Source organism: Helicoverpa zea, chromosome 7 (assembly GCF_022581195.2).
Source record: "Helicoverpa zea isolate HzStark_Cry1AcR chromosome 7, ilHelZeax1.1, whole genome shotgun sequence".
In the NCBI taxonomy this organism is placed as follows: Eukaryota; Metazoa; Arthropoda; class Insecta; order Lepidoptera; family Noctuidae; genus Helicoverpa; species Helicoverpa zea.
This window is the reverse complement of record NC_061458.1, coordinates 2,695,505-2,717,246: the sequence shown is the minus strand read 5'-3', so window position 1 is coordinate 2,717,246 and position 21,742 is coordinate 2,695,505. Positions and strand designations below refer to the sequence as shown.

At 35.5% G+C, this 21,742-nt stretch overlaps 1 protein-coding gene across 1 annotated transcript in view; it reads left to right on the top strand.

The window, feature by feature from the left end:
- Nucleotides 1-21,742, top strand: part of LOC124631685 (acid sphingomyelinase-like phosphodiesterase 3a) — a 92,025-nt gene that overhangs the window by 45,462 nt on the left and 24,821 nt on the right. The window lies entirely within an intron of this gene.

Genomic DNA, 21,742 nt, shown 5'->3' with positions numbered 1-21,742 from the left:
ATTAATAAGGTCTCAAAAAGTACAATATCCACACAAAAAAGCAAATGCAAATGAATAAGAAGCAGCTAGCGAAGAAAGCGCTATTGCTTTTTCTGAACCATCCATAAACATCAAAGGAAACCTCGACGGAAGAGCGTGAAATTTTTTCGGTGTTGGATACCTGAGCAATTAAACGAACATAAAAGCATCACCCGTAACATGGAGCCGCGAGCGAAGCGAGCGTGAAATTTTCGGATTCGTGGAGGTGCAAAAATTGGAAATAATGTCACATTTTGATTCATGGTGAAAATAACCACTAGAAATACTCGTATGCCGTGTCATTTCACGTCCTGTCAAATGTATGAAAACGTATAATCCTGGCGATGAAATAAGCCCAAAAATGCGGTGATTTTTGGCTGACTCGCTACCTATTTTTGCCGATTGCCGAAGAGCTGGAGTTATTAAGTTAATCTACAATTTGTAAAAAAACGAAATGAAATTATCTGCTGCCGTGGCCTTCCCCCGCCACTTGTCGCGAACTCGTACTTACACTCCCGAGTAGTACCCACCTACATGGTGCCTAAATGGAATTTTGGAATGCAATATTTAAAACAATTTAATTGAAAATGAATAATAATTTAATATTGCCAAAAGTGAACCGATTTACCATATGGAAATCTTGAATTTTTCCACGGAACCCCTGAGGGCCTATCACGGAACCTCAGGGTTCCGCGGAACCCCATTTGGGAACCGCTGGCCTATGTTACTCGCAGATAATATAGCTTTCTAATGGTGAAAGAATATTTGAAATCGGTCCAGTAGTTTTTGAGTTTATCCATTACAACCAAACAAACAAACAAACAAAGTTTTCCTCTTTATAATATTAGTATAGATTATACGTATATAGGTATATCACGGAGCAGGGAAAGATAGCGGAGATGCCATAAGGAAGGTAGGTCACGCCTTCTTGTAGTTGAAAATAACGTACAGTATTCGTGATCAGTTACTTGAACTAACGAGGCGTTCGGGTTCCTTGCCAAATCAAAACCAATCTGACAGATCTGTCAAACATTTGTATTGCTTGCTCAGTTATTAGTAAAGTAAGTTTTCTTATATACATAATTATAGTGGTTTGTACATACTTGCTGAATTACTGGATAAATAAGTTTCTTGTGTAGTAATCGTTATTCCATATTTGAATGAGCAATCAGTTATATTTGTGCTACCTGTGAATAAAGCCTCTTATGAATACCTACTCATAGCCACTTATCCCTACTAATATTATAAATGCGAAAGTATCTCTGTCTGTCTGTCAGTTATGCTTTCACGTCTAAACCACTGAACTGATTTTAATAAAATTTGATACAGAGATAGAGTTGATTTTGAGAAAGAACGTAGGATAGTTTTTATCCCGTACTTTTTAAGAGTTCTCTTGGAAACGCGATATAACCGAAAACGACGCGGGCGAAGCCGCGGTTAGTTAAGAAGCTAGTATTTTTATAGTTTTTGCTAATAAATCAAAGAAAAAAAGCTTATAGAAATAGTTCATTATAAAGCACGTTGTTCCACGGTTCCATACGTGCCCTAAAAAGCCCGTATTTTCTTTCTTGTTTTTTTCATGATTTTTATTATTATAATAAAAGGAAGTATGACGTACAATAACAATAAAAGTACATTAATTGTTCCTTTATATAAATATGTAAGAACTACCTACATTGGGTTATCCACCTAAATAAAATAAAAACATCGGAACTCCAGACAACGCTTGGGTTAAACATTTTTATATTAACAGCTCTTATAAAACACACCTTCCATATTCTCTGGTTTTTATCGTAGTCTATAACAATAAGTGTTTATCGTTTTTAGCCGACTTCATAAAAGGGGTGGTTAACTGTCCGGGTTTCTTTTTGATTTTAACATGGCCTGCCTTGTTATAGCCGCTATCCGATATTCTATAGATAATTTGCTGAGCACAGCTTTTGCACTTGAGATATTATTGTTCAGATCATTTGTAATTTCGATTGAGATAATCGACATTTGCTGACTTGCATAAAACTGGTCTTTCAAAGTCAAAGTATTTTTTTTTTTTATTTCAAATAACTCTCACGGGCTCTTATTAAACGCCACACTACTTGTACGATCCAAAATCGTATACAAAATTACCACTAAATCTAAAAATACGCATCCAAATTCATTTAACCATATAAGAGACAGACACACATAACAGTCAAACTTATAACAGCCACTACAAAAGGAACACACCATTGAACTACTCCGACGATAAAGGTTAGCACCAACTAGAGTAGTCACTTGTAACATCGTTCACAATGTGCCCACTGGTACAGTCCGGGGCCATGGAGAACAAAATGACTTACGGAGGTGCAATACAGAAAATCTGCTAAGAAAGTAGCGCGCCAAATGCGGGTGGACGGGGGACAGGGAACCTTACTATTTTCACCATTATACGTACGCCTTTGGACCTGATCATATTTTGTAATAACAAAAATCGATGACAGATGTCCCAAAGAACCCGAAAGCTTCATTACTTCACTCGTTACTGGTTGTTTTCGTCTCTTTGGAAGAGTAATCATAAGCTTTTGATATTCGCACAATGTTATTTTAAATTATTGACTCGTGTCATTAGTGTCTCTAGGTATTTTTTTTTCTGCAAACAACGTTTTTGTTCTATTCCTATATTATTTACAATATAGTCATCTTGTATATTTACATTTACATATTTACAAAAATAAAAAAGGGGGGAAAAGTTAAAACTAAGTATCAAAATAGTCATCCACATCGCTGTCAGCGGGGATCGTGCCCAAAAGGCTGGCTGCATTGCCATGCTTATCCAGCATTCTAGTTACTTTTTCAACATCCACTGTACGTATTTGACATAAAACAAGGCGCCTGGCGTCCCTGCCTTATGGAATCTCTGTTCACATTTCCTTACTCCATGCTCCTCTGGTACAGTTCGTCGGGGCTACATGTGCGCGGCGTGTTTTATTCAACTTGATCTGCCAACACTCGGGCGAGCTGTAAAAGGGAGCGGCCTGTAATCTATTGAACGTTGTTTGATGGTCCTGTGTGCGTAGTCTATGGGATTTTGCTGGTTATTGCTAGGTTTTTTGAATTTAAGTTATGAATTAATTGCAGAGTCTATCTAGGTTTTATAAGTAATAAGATGTTGTGTTTTTAAAAGATTGAGGTACTCGTGGTTATGGAAAAGTTGCATGGATCAGCCAATCTATCAATAATATTAAGTGCGCACACAAGTTGCAACGCTTGGCAGCCGATCGAAGCCGTTAGATGATAATGATGTTTTATAGTCAGTATTGTCAAATTGCTAAACAGTTTCATTTTCAGTTTCATTATTATGATTATTTCTTGAAACGCTACGATGCCTAAAGAAGTTGAGATCAGTATCATAAATACATTCACACATAAATAAGTTCCAGAAGTGGTGTTTATTTTTTCATACGTACTAAAAATACTAAGAATCTTTTCCACTATTTTAGCAAAGTAAAGTTACTGATATTTAGTACTGACTTAGCTCGAGGCTTGCAGTAAACATAGGACTTATTTCTAAGTAAAAGTGGCTGTAAATATAGACTTCAGAAATAGTACCAATTCCATATAATAACTACGATAGTAAACTTCCTACGGACTTATTACATAACTTGTTTTGTTACCAATTTATGTGTATATTTTGTTACAGCTATGATTTCCTATATGGTGACCTTTTCGCTTTCCCATGGGGAATTTTCTATATAGAATTAATTAAATGTTATTGTGTTTACTTATGCGCCAACCGAGTGAACAAATAACGGCTGATTCTATTTATAAATTGCTAGAATTAATTTTGAAATGGTACCATTTTGTTAAAATTGTTTGTTAATTATATTTTATGTAAGAGTAATTAGCTGTCTTCAATCATACAAATAAAAGGTTCAGAGCTTTATAGTATAAGTGCAATGTTTGTTTATACGGCAAAAAAAATTGAAAAAAATATACGTTACAAAAATACGCATTAAGGAAAAAAACATACAGCATCACATCTGTGTCCCATAAAGCTTGTTTACACTAGCGTTAGCTATCGTAAATATAGGGATTTCCATTTACAAGGCAAACCTTTAAAAGGAATGAACTCATATGAGGATAAAATGCGTGACTAGTGGGTACCTACCCTACCTACATATTCACACAATTAGGGCTGTCACAAACTCGAACTCAAATCATTTATTCAAACTTGGTTGCAAAAAAAAAAACAGCACATTTAGAATGTTAAAAACAAAAGATAGCCCCAAAAACGCCCACCCATCACCACTTGCTGTCTTTTTGCTGGGAAGAAGAACTTCACATAAAACAAAAGTCAAAACGAAATATGAAATTCTTATGTCAATTTCTCAACTTTCGATTTATAAAGTGCCAGTGTTGTTGAAAAACAAACTTAATTGGATTAAAGTGAAGGTTGAGGATTGCTTAATTCATCAAAGAAACCAAGTTTTGGTTGCCTCAGCTTTGAAAGTGAGTAGTCGAATGAAAAATCTGCAATTAAGTTTGGGAAGTCAATTGAGTTCAAAGATTTAGCGCTAATAATTGTACTAACTTAATACAAGATGTAACAATGATGAAAAAAAAAATCTCATGTAACAAGTTCTTAGAATTGCGATAGGTATAATTCGATTCATTGCATTAAATCCGAAACGAAACATATAAAGCGAAACATAACATTATCACTTCAGTTACCTTTTTTCTCAGAACTTCTTTTATCAAAGACCATTTACGAAAGATTGGAAAAGATTACCTACTATTGGGAGATAGCAAAGATTACTATTTGGAAATAAAAAAAGAGTCTGGCAACCCTATCAGGTCCTAAGCGATATAGGCTTGAAAAACGTCTTTATTTCCTTTATGAGGCCGTTAGACGAAAACAGTTAGCCTAAATTAAGTTCAAGATAGTTAGAGTAATGTGTGACAGTAAAAGAAAAATATTTTTGTAGGTATATTATGTAAGTTTCCATTTTTACGGTAAAGGTTAAAATAGTAAATGTTGACTTCGAGTTAGACTACGTTTATTTTTTGTTGTGATTTTGCTTGGCTTTCTGCAAAATGTGTAACAAATAAGCAAGTTATAAAATTGAATATATTTCTTCGAACTATCTTCCAATTGAACACTCACAAACCCATAGCAAAACAAATAGTTATATATCCCAAAAAACTGTCTCCATCCTCATCGTTTTGATCCATATTGATCAAACAAGACGGAATATCCATCCATTTTCGACTCCGCCATAATAAACGATCCAATATTTATATGGTAGTATAATTTCACGGGGCTCCGCTTACGGGAAGCATGGGATTTACTTCCCCCATAGCTGTGGTCCGACCGACCCTTAAAACGTAAAGCCATGGGTTGCTACCCTGAATTTTTAGTGGTACTTCGTGAGTTATATGTGTTCGGAACAAGGAGGAGGATAAGCAAGGTAGGTCAGGCGCCTTCTTGTAGGTCAAGCAACGTGTAGTAGGCGTGAACTAACGTGGCTTATGGTTTCCTTTTCAAATGAAAACCAATCTGACAAAGATTGGTCTTGATTGATTGTTGATTTAATTTTGAAAGTAATGGGCTGGTTCCATAGAAAGCTTGTAAGGTTGAAGACTAATCGTCCCTCACACAACCGCATTTCGGCGCGCTACCTTAGGAGATTTTGCGTTATGACATCTCCGCTAGTCATTTTGTTCTCCGTGGTTCGCAACCATTTGACTGATGTTTAAGGGGAAAGTTTGGCAGACATGTGTCCTTTTCGTGTCGAATTTACCTATTTTCAGGGGGCAGTTTTTTTGTTGTTGATGATTTAACGAGTGGGATGATTTTTATATGGATTTTTGGGAATATTTACATTGATTTTCTTTTGTTAGTAGTGATATTATGTCACGAAAACTTACACGTCTTAGTACTACAGCCCGAGTTGTTGTAAATTAAAGAATTAAAAGTTCCAATCCTTACTAATATTATAAACTAGCTTCTGCCCGCGACTTCGTACGCGGATCCTGTCCCTTATGCCAGCGACTACGGGGTCAGCAAAATCAAAGATCTGAATAGTCGCAATAGACGTGAACATAGGGATAAAAGTAGTGATTCTAATTAGTCCGCATTTAAGTTGTGTGTGGCAAAAATATTACGTAAAAAAACATTAAATAGATGACAAAGTCGTGGTGACTTAGTGGAATTCGTGGTGGTTTAGTGGGTAGAGAACCAATCTCTTAAGTATGAGCGTGCGTCTTTAATTCCAGGTCTGGCAAGTGCCTGCCAATGCAACTTTTCTAAGTTCGTATGTACTTTCTACGTATATTTTGGATACCAACGACCGTTATTTGGAGGGGATGTTAAACTGTAGATTCCGACTGTCATTGAACATTCCATTCTTGGCAGTCGTTATGGGTAGTCAGAAGCCAGTAAGTCTTACCAAGGGGTGTTGGGTTGAGCGGGTAACCGGGTTGTGGAGGTCAGATAGGCAGTCGCTCCTTGTAAAACACTGGTACTCAGTTGCATCGTGACTGGAAGTCGACCCTAACATAATTGGGACAAAGGCTCTTGAGATAATAACGACAATAATAATGAGATATAGGCACCGCAGGACATCTGAGGCTAATGACGGGGAGTAGCGACCCCGCGGGGCTATATTATATACTGAGTTCTCCAGGGAGTGTATACTGTCCCCCATCTCCGGCCGGTCGGAGTGAACCATGACGGGGGTAGGTCTCACGCCTCTGGCTTGGCTTGGCCGTCCAGAGTGGAGTCGCTAAAGCAGGATTAGTAGCCCTGCTCGGAGGATAGGTGCATCATGGTAAGCACAGGGAGCGCGTAATCTGTGTTTAAAGTCCGCCGAGGTATTCTCACCCTTCAGCCGCTCATGTCCCTGTTGCCCTCTTGTTGCTATTCAGTGACTGGTTCCCGGGGGCCCAGTAAGTGAGGTGGCGAGTCTCCACCTGCCGTTTTTACATGTACCTAATACATTGTCATCCACTAACATCCCATCACAATAGCCCAAGTAGTTTTCCTCCATAGTTAGCAATAGTTTAGCACAGAACCGGGGATTGTCTTTTTTTTAACGACGTCCACCGGGGATTGTCCTTGGATTCATTTCAATAGTGTATAAAGGGATAATCGTCGGTTTTGTGTCACCATTTCATTAAAGTTGTCTCAAAAGGACTTCAGCGTGTTGGCTTCGGCCCCACGTTTGCCTCCCAAAAATTCGGAACTCTGTAGTCCCGAGGTCTGGAAGAGACATACAAAATAATAATGAGATATAATGCAACAAAGTTAGAGAGTGGGGGCTCGTGACGCCACGTCTAGGTATGTAAAATTTGTACTAAGCAGTGACTTAACCCGAAAATCAAGCGTTGTTGTATCTTCGTTATTATTTGTTTGTGTGAGAGAGAAAAGAAAAATGCGTCAATAGAGAGTGCTTATCAGATTGAACCACTTTTGCTAAAACGTCATATCTTCATATGCTTCATATAGTCTAGCAGGGCTCCTGGAGTTCCACATCAGGTGTTTTACATCTTCAATTTTTATAAGTCAACAGAGAGTGCTTATCAGATTGAACAACTTTTGCTAAAACGTCATACCTCTATATGCTATAGTCTGGCTGGGCCCTGGAGTTCCACATCAGATGCTTTAGATCTTCAATTTGTATAAGTCAATAGAAAGTGCTTATCAAATTGAACAACTTTTGCTAAAACGTCATACCTGTATATGGTACAGAGAAGCTGGGCTCTTGGGGTTCCACATCAGGTGTTCCAGATCTTAAAATTTATTGTCTCAGCTGAAAATGCTCATCAAATGAAACAATTTTTGCCACGGCACCATAATTGTATCTCTTATAGTTTTATTGGTCTGTTGGAGTTCTGCATCAGGTCTTCAAGTTTCGAAGATAAATTACGCCTATATGTTGACCAGGCTTAATACTAATACAACAAAGAAAAAATCATTGAAATCCGTTCAGTAGTTCGGAAGATTAGCGTGTACAAACAAACAGACATACAGACATACAGACAGAATTTTTTTTTTGGATTTGTGCTCCATTACTGTTTCTAAACCCCACCCAATTATTATTTTTTAAATATATTCAATGTACAGACACAGTTTTTTTACAGATTTATTATATGTATAGATAATAGGGGTTAAAGTATGAAATTGCCGATTTGTACTGAAAATCTAAATTGTAATATTTTTAATTTTTAACAAACTTATTTAATTGTAGTCATGAAATAAACGCATTATTGTTATTATTATTAATCAAAATAGTTGCCATTATCATCTATACATTGCGGCCATCTAATAGAAAGGTCATTTATGCCTTTACGATAGAACTCTGAGGATCTAGACTGCACAAACTATGTGAAAGTGTTTTGTTCTGCCTCCTGGGAAGAAAACTTCTTGTAACGCAAATAATTGTCCAAATCACAAAAAAAAAAATGGCCGTCCGTTAGAGCAAGGTCTGGCGAATATGGAGGAAGACGAATAGTTTCCAACTGCAGTTCCTGAAGAATTAAAACGGATTCTCTTGCTGTATGAGGTCTCACGTTGTCATGGAGCAATAACGGTGAAGGTCGATTCATGAGTCGTGGCTGTTTTACTGCTAATTTTTTCAACATTATTCGGTGTTCGGCTGGGTATTGGGTAGTTTGACTAGGATCGGCGTTCACCGTCTCTCTTAATTCCTCGTTAATCACCTGTCAGGCGGTCTTCCTCGTGGCTCGTTCTTCTAGTCGAAGTTTCCACCACGAAAGCGTTTAATCCAAAATCGCACGGCACGTTTATTAGCAGACACCTCTTCAAATGCAGCATTGATATTGCGGGCTGTTTCTGCCGTGTACTTCCGCGTCGGAACTCATAATAAAAAATTACTCAAATTTTCGCAGTATCCATCTTTCTTGTTTAAGTTGAATAACAAAATCAATTGAACATCGATGATCAAATGTTTCACATTTTTTAAAAGAAGAACATCACAGAAACCATGTGAAAAAAGTTTCATTCGAAAACCTCAAACCATGAAGACTCTATGGCAATTCAAAAACCTACCAGAATAAAACGGCAATTTCATACTTTAACCTCTAATATTATTGTAATCCTGCCTGATGCTTGGCCCGTACATATTCTAAGATTGAGAAAGTACACTAAGCTACTTTTTCTCCAGTTCCATCCTCCGAACCTTTTTCCCAACTATGTTGGGATCGGCTTCCAGTCTAACCGGATGTAGCTGAGTATCAGTGTTTTACAAGGAGCGATTGCCCTATCTGACCTCCTCAACCCAGTTACCAACTACCAGTTACCCATGAAGGTACTTTTTCTGCAGTTGCAGGAACTATTTCCCTCCAGATTCAAGTCAAACTGCTGGGGATAGCTAAAAATACATTATCAACAGCCAATAGACATTTAAACTTCGGATGCATTTATTTATTAAAATTGCCTTCCACAACTTTGAATGTAAGAACTTTTTCCTCACTAAGACTGTGTTGCCAATTTCCTTAATTGTTCAGGCATTTAGCAACGGTTAGTTTCCAGGCTTTCATTTAAAATACATTAATCTTTTATGTTAACGATGTTTCTGTCTATCAATAATAGGCTTTTAGTCCCGTTAATGGATCGAATATATACCTTTGTTTTGGGTTGAAACTGTGACGTTGCTATGTAGTGATGTAGGTAGGCTATTTATATTTTATAGGAAGTGTGTTGCTGTGTTATTTTTGTCGGATATTTATATGAGGTGAAGAATCGATTAATTGGCTCGGATATTTTCCTTTTAATCTGCTATAAATACATGAATGTTGATAAAAAGTATAGACTTAAACATATACCACCTTATTATAAAACGTGGTTTTAAGAATTTCCCGCTTTAGTAATAGGTTTAGTCCACTAATTTTGTTCGGAACGGTGGTTTAAAGTTAGCGTCAGGACCGCCGTCACAATTCTCCGATCCTCTCGAAATACATATAGAGAGTTGCTACCTAATTGCTACCAGCTACAATCAGTTGCTACCAATTGCTACCCTCGTGGTTTTCAAGATATTCAGCATCCAAAGGTGACAGCCATTCTGATATCAGGATGGCTGTCACTTTTCCCAGTGTGAAGAAACGGCGCAAAAGTATTGAGTTTTTTTTTCACCCAGAGTTGCTACCTAATTGCTACCCTCCAGAATTAAATTTTGGGCCACAAAGATTTCCTGGATAAAAAGATATTTAAAAAATGAGTTTTTACGCCCTGCCAAATTAAATTAGCAAGCAGTCAGTTAATACAAATGAGTACTTTTGACGTAGGCGCTATCTATTATAATCCGACAGCTGATATAAATGCGGCCGAAAAGTGAACTAAAGCAAGCCGCCATCTTTGAACATCATTTTTGATTAGGTGTATTTATAAATGTTACCTGTTGAATGAAATTTCCCGAAATGCATGAAAAAAGTATTTATTATAATTACCTCAGCCTTCGATTGTTAATACGAAAACATCCAGTAAGGCCAGTCGTGTAAAAATCATACCCAACTCTACGTAAAACATGAACTGATTTGGTCACAGTAAAACAATATTGATTTTATTAAAAAATATTTTTATTTCAGTCACTGACTTAAAATATACTCTTTTGCAAAAAAAGCGGGCACCTATGCGAAATCTTAGTTTTAAGGACTAAAAAATTTTCAAAACACCGACGAACATTCTGCCAGCGATTAGTCCAAAACAAGGTTTACCAATTTTTTAGCAATTTTAAAATATTCAAATTTAGAATACACTCTCACGCATGCTTGGCTAACCTTTTTGATGCTAGAAACATACTACAATCATTAAAACCCTTTGAAACACACATAAAGTCCTTAAAACTAAGATTTCGCATAGGTGCCCGCTTTTTTTGCAAAAGAGTGTATATCATACCCTGACATGATTTAATAAATTTTGAATTATTTCGTGTGAACAATCGAAGGCTGAGGTAATTATAATAAATACTTTTTTCATGCATTTCGGGAAATTTCATTCAACAGGTAACATTTATAAATACACCTAATCAAAAATGATGTTCAAAGATGGCGGCTTGCTTTAGTTCACTTTTCGGCCGCATTTATATCAGCTGTCGGATTATAATAGATAGCGCCTACGTCAAAAGTACTCATATGTATTAACTGACTGCTTGCTAATTTAATTTGGCAGGGCATAAAAACTCATTTTTTAAATATCTTTTTATCCAGGGAATCGTTGTGGCCCAAAATTTAATTCAGGAGGGTAGCAATTAGGTAGCAACTCTGGGTGAAAAAAAAACTCAATACTTTTGCGCCGTTTCTTCACACTGGAAAAAGTGACAGCCATCCTGATATCAGAATGGCTGTCACCTTTGGATGCTGAATATCTTCAAAACCACGAGGGTAGCAATTGGTAGCAACTAATGGTAGCTGGTAGCAATTAGGTAGCAACTCTCTATATGTATTTCGAGAGGATCGGAGAATTGTGACGGCGTTCCTGACGCTAACGGTTTAAAGGTGGTACCAAAACTGGTACTTTTTTAAAGTCACGTTTTATAATAAGGTGGATTATGTTCAACATCAAATACTGACTCGAAATAGGGCATTTTTTAAATATAATGTTTCATAAAAACGCTACTGAGGAACACACAAGGTACATAGTGCATAAGTTACATAGTGTATTCTCTGTGATGCCTGTAAAGCGTTACAAATCCTCAAAAGCAGTGAATTATTATGGTACCACGAGACCCATTGCACATTACCTTCATTTAGAATGCTGGCGACCTTAGATGTACCTCATATGACTTTCTAAGTATAAATCAATAAATCAACTGTTTCAAAATAAACATAAAACCCAATAAAAAATCATTTAAGTAAATGCAATCCTTTATTTCAACTTCAGTGAATACAATCAGATTATTTCTTATACTTACACCAATGTGTAAAACAACACAAAGAAAATAATTTAAATACGTGATCGATGGTTTGCGTGACCACAAAATTAGTTCGTAGTACAAAAGATTAGCAATGGTTTTCAGTAGAACGTATTAACAATATAGAAAGAAAAGCTTGGGCCCTTCACAGTAACTCACTATTTCTTTCGCAATGTAAAGAAATAAAACTGCCCTAAGCGATGTTGTAACTATTCACATTCAAAACAGACTTACAAAAGCATGAAGTTTTAACTTTATATACTACTTTAACAGTCCCTTATTGGCTGGGAAACGGGGGGTGCTTAATTTCACAATGGGCCCCGGACAGCTCACTGCGAATGTTTTATGGGCCCCATACTTGCCTAATCCGGCCCTGGTAAAAAGGCTGGCCGATGTTCAGCCCGATTGTTTCTGAATAAACGTGGAACTTCACGCGTCACTGGTTTTGTGTTCAATCTGATTTGAACACGAAATCAGGTGCGTGAGCTGGTAATCTTTGACACTTTAGTGAACTATGATTGTACATGAGTAATCTGGAAATGATAAATTGAGTGTTGTATTTTTTGAGGGATAGTCAAGCTACAAGTTTTCACCTATTTTTTAAGAGAGAAATATTTTTCAAATATTTTCTCTCAGAGTTTAAAATGAACTTAAAACTGCAAACCCACATAGCGATCAAATTGCCGTAACCACATTTAACAAAATTCATGCTTGAATGGATAACCTAAAATAACAAACGGCCACAAAGTATCTTTTGTTAGCATTCCATTCCACTCCGTTTTTGCATATCTCTTTCGGTCATAATTTACAGCGTACATACCGAATGATAATATCTACGAATGTCAGTTTAATAATGTTATAAAATATAGCCTGTGGTTGGTTCAATTCATGTAATGCCGCTGAGGTATTCCCCTTTTGTAAATTCAACATTACAATATAATTTAATATGCTCAAGCGGTAGAGTGGGGTAAAATCGAGACCAGTCCGTTGTACAAAGGTATATTATTATTAAGTGATTGAATAGGAAAATGAGCTTGAAAGGCTGATTTATTTTGCCGGTAGTACTTTTCAGTTTTCCTTGTATTTGTTGGGAGATTTCGAATTAAACAGGTGTCTGTTTCAGGGTTTCTTTTTGTGAATAAATTGTATTCAAAATCAAAATCAAATTGTTTTTATTTCAAATAGGCCTTTGCAGGCTCTTATGAAACGTCAAATTAGTTGCACGGTTCCAAAAAGTTGGTCTCATGGAGAAGAGCCGGCAAGAAACTCCATAGACACACTCTTTTAAAAAGTAATATTTTCACAAACATTCTATTACATAACAATAGTAAGCTGATAAAATTATACAATGCAACTGAAAGGTGAACAGTAAATCAATACAATCCAAAGAGAAAAGAAAAAGACGTTTAATTGCCAGGGAAGCCACCCATGGAGAGATGAGTTATCGCCATATAATATCTTTATTACACTTAGGCAGCTTGTTGTAAAAACGGACACATATTCAGATGTTATTGAACATGGAAAGTTCCGTTTCTGGGCTGAATGATATAACTTTACTGGGTAGAAAACAAAATTAATGCTGATAAAAATATATAATTTCCATGTGGTTTAATGATCGTATTGTATTTTTTTTTTGCGAAAGAATAAGATAAAATGCCTAATTAACCCACCACACATATTTTTCCTATTATTAAAAAAATACCTACTTATTCTTACAGTTTTTATCATTAAACACAAAGGATTAAGTTATCTACAGCAAAACAAACGGTTCCAATTGATGGCTTGTTTTTTGGACCAAAAAAAGCCGTGTTTAAGTACAATTAGTATGAAAGCATTTTCTCTCACACGGTGATGGTCTCGAAAGGAAAAAACGGAACCCTTATAGGATCACTTTGTTGTCCGTCTGTCTGTCTGTCTGTCTGTCTGTCAAGACCCTTTATCTTAAGAACGCGTGGACGTATCAAGCTGAAATTCACATGAAATACTCGGGTCTATTGCCCCTTTAGGCTGTGAAAATATCAAGCTTCTAAGCCAAGCCAATCAAAAGATACAACCGATTATATCGATATTTTCAACAAATTCTCGACACTCGCAAAGGAATCAAAACCTACAGGGTACTTCCCGTAAACTCAGAATCTTGAAATTTGGCATGAAGCATTGTTATATAATGCAAATATAGGAAAAATTGCGAAAATCTCATTTTTTTTGTTATATAATATAATAAAAATATTTTAATAAAATGCAACTTACTACCTTATTTCTCACGAACGAATAAAGGTACCAAATTGAAATTTATACCAAATACCTAGGTCTATTGTCCCTTTAAGCAATGAAAAAATCAAACTTCTAAGTTAACGCGATCAAAAGATACAGCAGTTTTACCGACACCTTAGACGAATTTCCGTCACACGCTAGGGAATCAAAACCTACAAGGTACTTCCCGTGAACTCAGAATCTTAAAATTCGACACGAAGCAACGTATATAGTACAGATAAAGGAAAAATTGCGAAAATGATAAATTTGAAGTTACATAAAATATTAAAATATTATTTTTGCTTACATGACATAAAATATTTTTTTAATAATTATAAACTTACTAACCTACCCTTTTTCACATGAACGCGTAGAGATATTCAAGTTTTGAATAAAAAGTGAAATTCATATCAAACACTTCTTAAATATAATGGCCTCTAAACTGTGAAAAATTTTAAATCATTCAAAGGTCATTGGGCACCTTAGTATGAAAACCATACCCACGGCGGATACGAACGAAATATAGCACAGTATAATGATAAAGGCTCTGATTTACTATGGCATTAGTCGCATCAATGTGAACCATGGGAATCTAGAGAAAATCAGGTGTAAACATCAAATATTTTCCTCATTTCAATGGGGAATTTAAACGACCACGTTTGACGGATTTGAGAAATCATTTCTTTGTAGTGAAAGAGTATACTCGCCGTTTATTTCCATTGTCATCAGGTCAGGATCTGATGATGGAAATCCTGAGAAATCGAGGGCAACTATCAGAAATTGTAGGCATGCATAGGATTAAAACTTGATTCTCAGATGTATGTCTGGTGATACTATCAAACAGTGAAGGTTTAGAGCTTATCTGATGATGGAGACGTGAGAAAGTCGAGAGAACTCGGTATGTTTTAGTTACGTCGTGTTTGGGCTTATATTATTCGTATTGACGAGAACTTTTCACAAAAGTTAAAAATAAAAACTTTTTACAAAAAAAAAAACAACTTCTAAATAAATATAGATGCATCCTCTAGACACCGACTTCTAGACTGATGCACCTAACATCTTTTTAATTTCTTTCTTGTTTTTGTTTTCTTGTTGCTTTTTTATATGTTTGAAGTTGGATTTGTTTGCAAAATGCTACAAAATAAAATAATGCCGACTTTATAAAACAAAGAAAGGGACAGAATTACACTTTTGTCAAGGCTCTAGAAACGTAAAGCCAGCAGCCCCGAATCCTACTCTCTAGAAGTCGTTGTTACAATTCGACAGCTACAAGTCGTCAGGCGGTTTCGAAAAAAACCTGAAACTGGGGCTCTTTAGGTGATTAATCCCTCAAAAATAAAAGATCCCATTCCTGCAATGGCTGCTTTAACCCAAGTTAGTAGTGAATTCTCATCACCTAAAATAAAAGAAGCTCCAACACAAGGTTACGTTATAAATTGTAAAGGAGTTCCCATAACTATATCTGATCTTAGCTGTCGATCCCACAATGGCAGTCAAACCTATCTTTGTGGAAAGTCTTCGCCAATACGAATAAAATAAGCCCAAACACGTGGTAGTTGCAACATACCGTTCGGGAGTTCCCTTGACTCTCTGTAGTCTCCATAATCAAATCAGCTCCAAACCTTCACTGTTTACCAGTACCCTCAAAAATACACTCACATGTCTGGTTATGACTCGATGCGTGCCTACAATATTCAAGAGTTGCCCTCGATTTCTCAGGGTTTCCAGATCCTCATTAAATCCTGGTCATCCGGATTGGCACCTTCCTTCTTTATGAAATGTCTTTAACAATAAAAACTAGCATTGTAACCTGTACAATCCTCTGAAACTGCTTGTCTTTTATATTTTTCAAACGATCCTGGACATTCGTCTCCATAGAATTTTAATAAAATATTTATATTCAAAGAAACGTCATACCATTCTCCACGATTTAAAACTACTTTGATTCATGTCCGCCACTTTTTACAAAGCGGGTTAGATATCATGACCTTTAAGACATAATTAGTTATTTTCAATCAGATTTCTGAATGATGACTATAAAATGTTGTATATAAATAACTTCAATAAAATAACTTTTACAAGGTACTGGCCTACTATTTTAGTTATATTATAAAATAAAAAATATTAACTATTTTGACTCTCACGAAATTACCATAACTATGATTGTTCTAAACTGAACGGTTGGCGCGAAACTCACTTTTTATCTATACAGCATTTGTACGGAACCCTCGGTGCGCGAGTCCGACTCGCACTTGGCCGGTTTATTTGGACCAAAAAAAGCCATGTTTAAGTACAATTAGTATGAAAGCATTTTCTCTCACACGGTGATGGTAGATAATGCTGGAGTGCTAATCACGGGCTACCGTTCTCTTTGTTGAGGGTAAGGCTTGATTGATGATCCAACTTTGCCGATGTCGGGCTAATCTTCAAACAACACACTATTGGGTGTGTGTGGGTGGGTGTGTGTAGGTATATTGAGAGATTTGTTTTTGAGAATCGTATTTAGAAGACTTACAGTACTTGGACAGCAAATAGCATGTTACTTCATGTTTTTTTTTATATAAAAACAAAATGTAAAATATCAAGGTAAAAATCGTTATCCGTGTTTTTAGTGCCCGTCTACAGTTGACATCATCATCATCTTCCCAGTTTTTTACGAATTATGTTGGGGTCCGTAAACAACTGTGTAGGTACTTGTCTTTTACGTGGAACGACTGTCTATCTGACTCTCCAACCCCGTTTTGAGACTAAAATTCGTTGCTATTTCCTTTTAAGAAAAATTATTGTCATAATTAAATATCTTAAAACGATTACCTATTATTATTTTTAAAACTACATCAGAAAATATTTAATTGAGAAAAAAAACAGGATAGCTTTGCCTTTTTAACGAGATTTTTTTCCAGAAGTCCCGTTTTTTTAATTTTCGTCAATATACATTTACCCGTTAAAAGGACCGGGACTAATTAAGTACAGCATACATTGGAGTAACGAGATACCGGGAGCCTTCGTTGAATTTTTGTAATCAGCAAACGGATACTACCTTTTTTTTCTGTTTTTATTCAGGAAATTTGGGACATAATTGGAGGTAAAAACTCCGAATGGAAAAGACTTTTGTACCATTTGTGCAGTAATTTCGTATTATTTGGCACAAACTAAATTGGATTTTTAAAAAAATGTTCACTTTGCGTAGTAAGAACAGTTTTTAAAAGGCTTATGTTTAACTGATCACCATATATAGTAACAAATAGCAGACAAAAATAGCAAATGATCACCAAAATGAAACTCGTATTTTAATGTAAAACTATAACCAAAGTTTTAACACTTTGCTATCCTATTTAAGTGAAATTACTCCAAAATAAATCATGCGTAAGCCAAAAATAGTAAATGATCACCAAAATTAAACCACCATTTTAAAGTAAGATTATGACCAAAGTTTTTAAATTCTGCTATCCTATTTAAGCAAAATGAATCCAAATAAATCATTGTTATCCCATAAGTAGTAAATGATCATCAAAATTAGTCCAGCGTTTTAATATAAAATGATAATCAAAGTTTTTACATCTTGCTATCCTGTTTAAGTAAACTGACTCCAAAAAAATAAGTTCGGCCTGATACACTAAATGTAATAACATTATGGGGACCCTTTTCCTGCACTAGGGTGGAAAATTGTCTATTGCATGCCTCTAAACAGTGCGATAAGAGTGTGTTTTCGAGGGAATGTATTGAGAAACACATTCTTCTTCTTCTTTCTCCTGCCCTGTTCCCAATTTTACTTGGGGTCGTCGCAATATGTCATTTTCTTCCATTTTCCCCTGTCACTCATCATACTGACACTCACGCATGCACTGCAAGCCGGACACATAACTTAATATGGCATCATAATACTTTATTTGGTAATAAGCCTACATTTTATGGCAATCACAGTGACTTATTTAGGCAAAAATAATACATTAATTTGGTCGTCAAGAGTTGGTGATCATTTACTAAATTTGGTGGTAGAATACAATTTAAAGTGAAGTCGTGACTAAAATAGCTGGTACTATTACATTTTTAGACTTTATTTTTCTGGTGTTCAGTAGATATTTCTGGTTACAAAACTAAGGGTATCAAAGCATTTTATGGTGGTCATTATATTTGTTCCCTTTTTAAAATGCATTTTTACGTTCACTTAATAAAAGCTTTTAACCCATGAGCATAACACCATTAGATTTCATTGACAAAAAATTGGGCAGCAAACGAAAGGAAATGTACACTAGACTACAAAAAAAATGGGCACCCATCAAACACAAATCAAACTTTAACAATAAAATTGATTAATTTCAAAAATAATAAAAAAATGAGGTTTGCTTTTTGGAAATATTTCCCACAGTTCGTCGTTATCAGGTAATAACCAGACGAAGCAGAATCACGTAGTCTCCGTCCCTCATAACAGTGACAAGCTGACATTGTATTAAGGAGAAGTATTAGGTACGCCTATTTTTTATGCCAGCCGTGTGAGTGATGGCCGTGGAATACTAATCTTTGTAGCTACAATGAAATAAAATGGTGGGTCGATATTTTTGGCGGTGAGTGTTTTTGTTTTATTAAAATATTACTTCATTTTAAAACAAAATTGAAATTATCCGATACACGAAATGAAATAACAAAAATATTATGTTTATTTAGTAACTATGCTTACGTCTCTGAGAAGCTGTGCATAAAAACATGAGCTACGGCAAAAATTCTCTTATTTTTGCTATGGAAAAAATATGAAAACTGTTATAATAGAAAATAAGTTTCATAAAAAAATATCATACTGAAGAGGTAAAAAACAAAGCGATAAAAACATTTCCACGATAAAATCACAGCATATCAACACAACATTTTATTTACCCAACAAAAACTATTACGCTATTCATACTGGCCTTACTTTAATACATTCCTGTCAACGAGTCCCATCAGTTATCATAACACCCGCATGACAAACATCACAATACATTCTCCCTACTATAAATAATACCAATTCAAAGTCACTCGTAAACCTACCACACATAATTTTCACATACAATACAGAACATTACATAGAGCAAGGAAAGACAACGGAGATGCCATAAGCAAGGTAGGTCAAGCGCCTTCTTGTAGGTGAAGCTACGTACGGCAGGCATGACCAGTTACTAGAACTAACTTGTCAAATCAAAACCAATCTGTCAAAGATTAGTCTTGATTGATTACTGTTTTTATTTTATGTCATGTAAGGGAAGAAACAGTTACGTTCCTCGTATCTCAAACACATGCATTTTGACGCTACATGTTAGGTAATTTTGCGACATGACATCTCCGCTAGTAGTATTGTTCTCCATGTAATAGTACTAAGCTTCGTCGTTACTCGTAAAACTTCGGGCTCACTCGTATTCATCAATCAAATGGGGTTATTATATTGTAAGTATACATAGACGCTCCGCTATGGAACACGTTGATCACGCAACTCACGCTGCCAGCATTGTATTAAATCTTTATTCCCAATGACGAATGGGTTTTTCGTTGATTATTTCCTCTCCCGATTCGGTTGTGGATGAAGAAATTCGTTTAGTGATTATTTTGTGGTTGTAATGGCGAAAATATTTGATGGCTGTGTTTTTTTGGGGTTTTTGATTCGGTCTATTATTTGGATTGGTTTGTGTATTACATTTATCGCGCCTGCTAGTATAATTCTACTATTCTACTTTTTCAAAATACGGATACCTACTGTAGTTACTCTTTATTTAGTTAAACTGATTTTATGTAGCATTTTATGAAGCTGAGGAGCACCTAGGTTTTTAACGAACTCTTAAGATCCAAATAACACAAAGAAAGGCTTAAAAGGCGTAGTTATATACAAAAACGAACTCAGTATTCAGTATTGTATGTTCCTCGTGGATTGCTGACAATAATAACGTGGAATCCAACAAAAATAAACTGGATTCGCGTCACGTACTTATTTCGTAAGGGTTCCCTCTCATGTGCTTCGCATTAAACCAATTAGTGTCTCATATTATTCTCTTTTAGAATTATATTATTATACAAGCATGGAATAAATATGAAGTTTTAAATTAGAGAAGAAATTAGGTCAATAGATGTCGCATAATGTCGATCTTGTTGCAACATAAAAAAACATAGTTTGAAACTTTGAGCGTAAATAATCTATTTTTTTATATGTACACTTTTAGATATCACATCTAGGCTGATAATAAGGCAAGTTGTTAATCACACTGACACTTTGCGGTCGAAAATACAATGATTTTTATCCACACATAAATATGATAACAACTATGTGACAAAAACCATTTTCTCTACTTTTCTATGCAAATAATATCTTTGCGTAGTAAACACTTGGCATCCACATGATACTTTGTCTCATGTAGTTATATTTTATGTGTTGTTGTACTAGCGTCAAACTATACCCATTAGGTACTTCGTAGAATTGTAAAATGTCAGCTTCAAAGGTCATAATAGTGCCTAAGCAACATTAACGATATGTATGAAATAATAAACAATAGTTTTACTACAAATATTATGACAGTCAATATATTTTCGTTTACTTAAAGAATTAAATCTACTTACCATGTTTTTATTTTGAGGAGACCAAGTAGGCATATTTGAAAAAAGAGATATTTCGTTTGTAATAGACAGTAGGTAATTGAGTTTTCTTTTTGTATGAAAGATTATAATATGAAATTAATTAATTATAATTTGTCTCAAAGTCTACCAAAAATAAAAAGTTGCTATAAGGAGCAATAATTGAATAAACTTTTTTTGCGTAAATCATTGCTTCGTCGTTTCTTAGAAATGTGTTGTGTCGATAATATTTCGTATGTTGATATTTTTTATAAAACTGGAGCAAAACTATTCGATTACAGGTGTATTTTATTTGGGTTGAGGAGGTCAGATAGGCAGTCGCTTCTTGCACTTGCTTAAAGCACTGATACTCAGCTGAATCCGGTTAGACTGGAAGCCGACCCCAACATGGTAGGGAAAAAGGCTCGGAGGATGATTAAAATAGAAAATTGGCATTCTTCTCTACTCTATACATCCCATTCAGTTCCATCACATCATTACGTCCCATTTAGTCCTAAGCTCTTAAACACCATTCATAACTTTGAAACCGTCATAAAGTAAAAAAACAACGTATCATCAATATCCCAAACTCGCTACATACAAACTCATTTTCACCCAAAGCATCTGTTTACAAACCAATGATAAATTACACTACATTGCAAAATTAAATCCGAAAAGAATACTTGAAACGGAATACATTAAATGTAACAAATTAACGACCGCCGCCTCGGGGGCTGGCTAATAAATGAAGACAATTTTATCCTCTAGATATACAAATAGCTTGTCTAATTTATTTTGCGAGTTTCGGCGAGATTTGCCAACTCGTCTCTCGTGGGATGTCACGTGGATGTAGGGAAAAATATTGCGTTTTTTGTGTGTGCCGTTATTTTTGGCCGGTCGTGTAGGCTTTGTATTATTGTAGTTGCAGGCTAATATGTTAACTTAATTAGATATTTTTTTAAAAAGATTGATTTCGTGTTCGGTCACCGCAA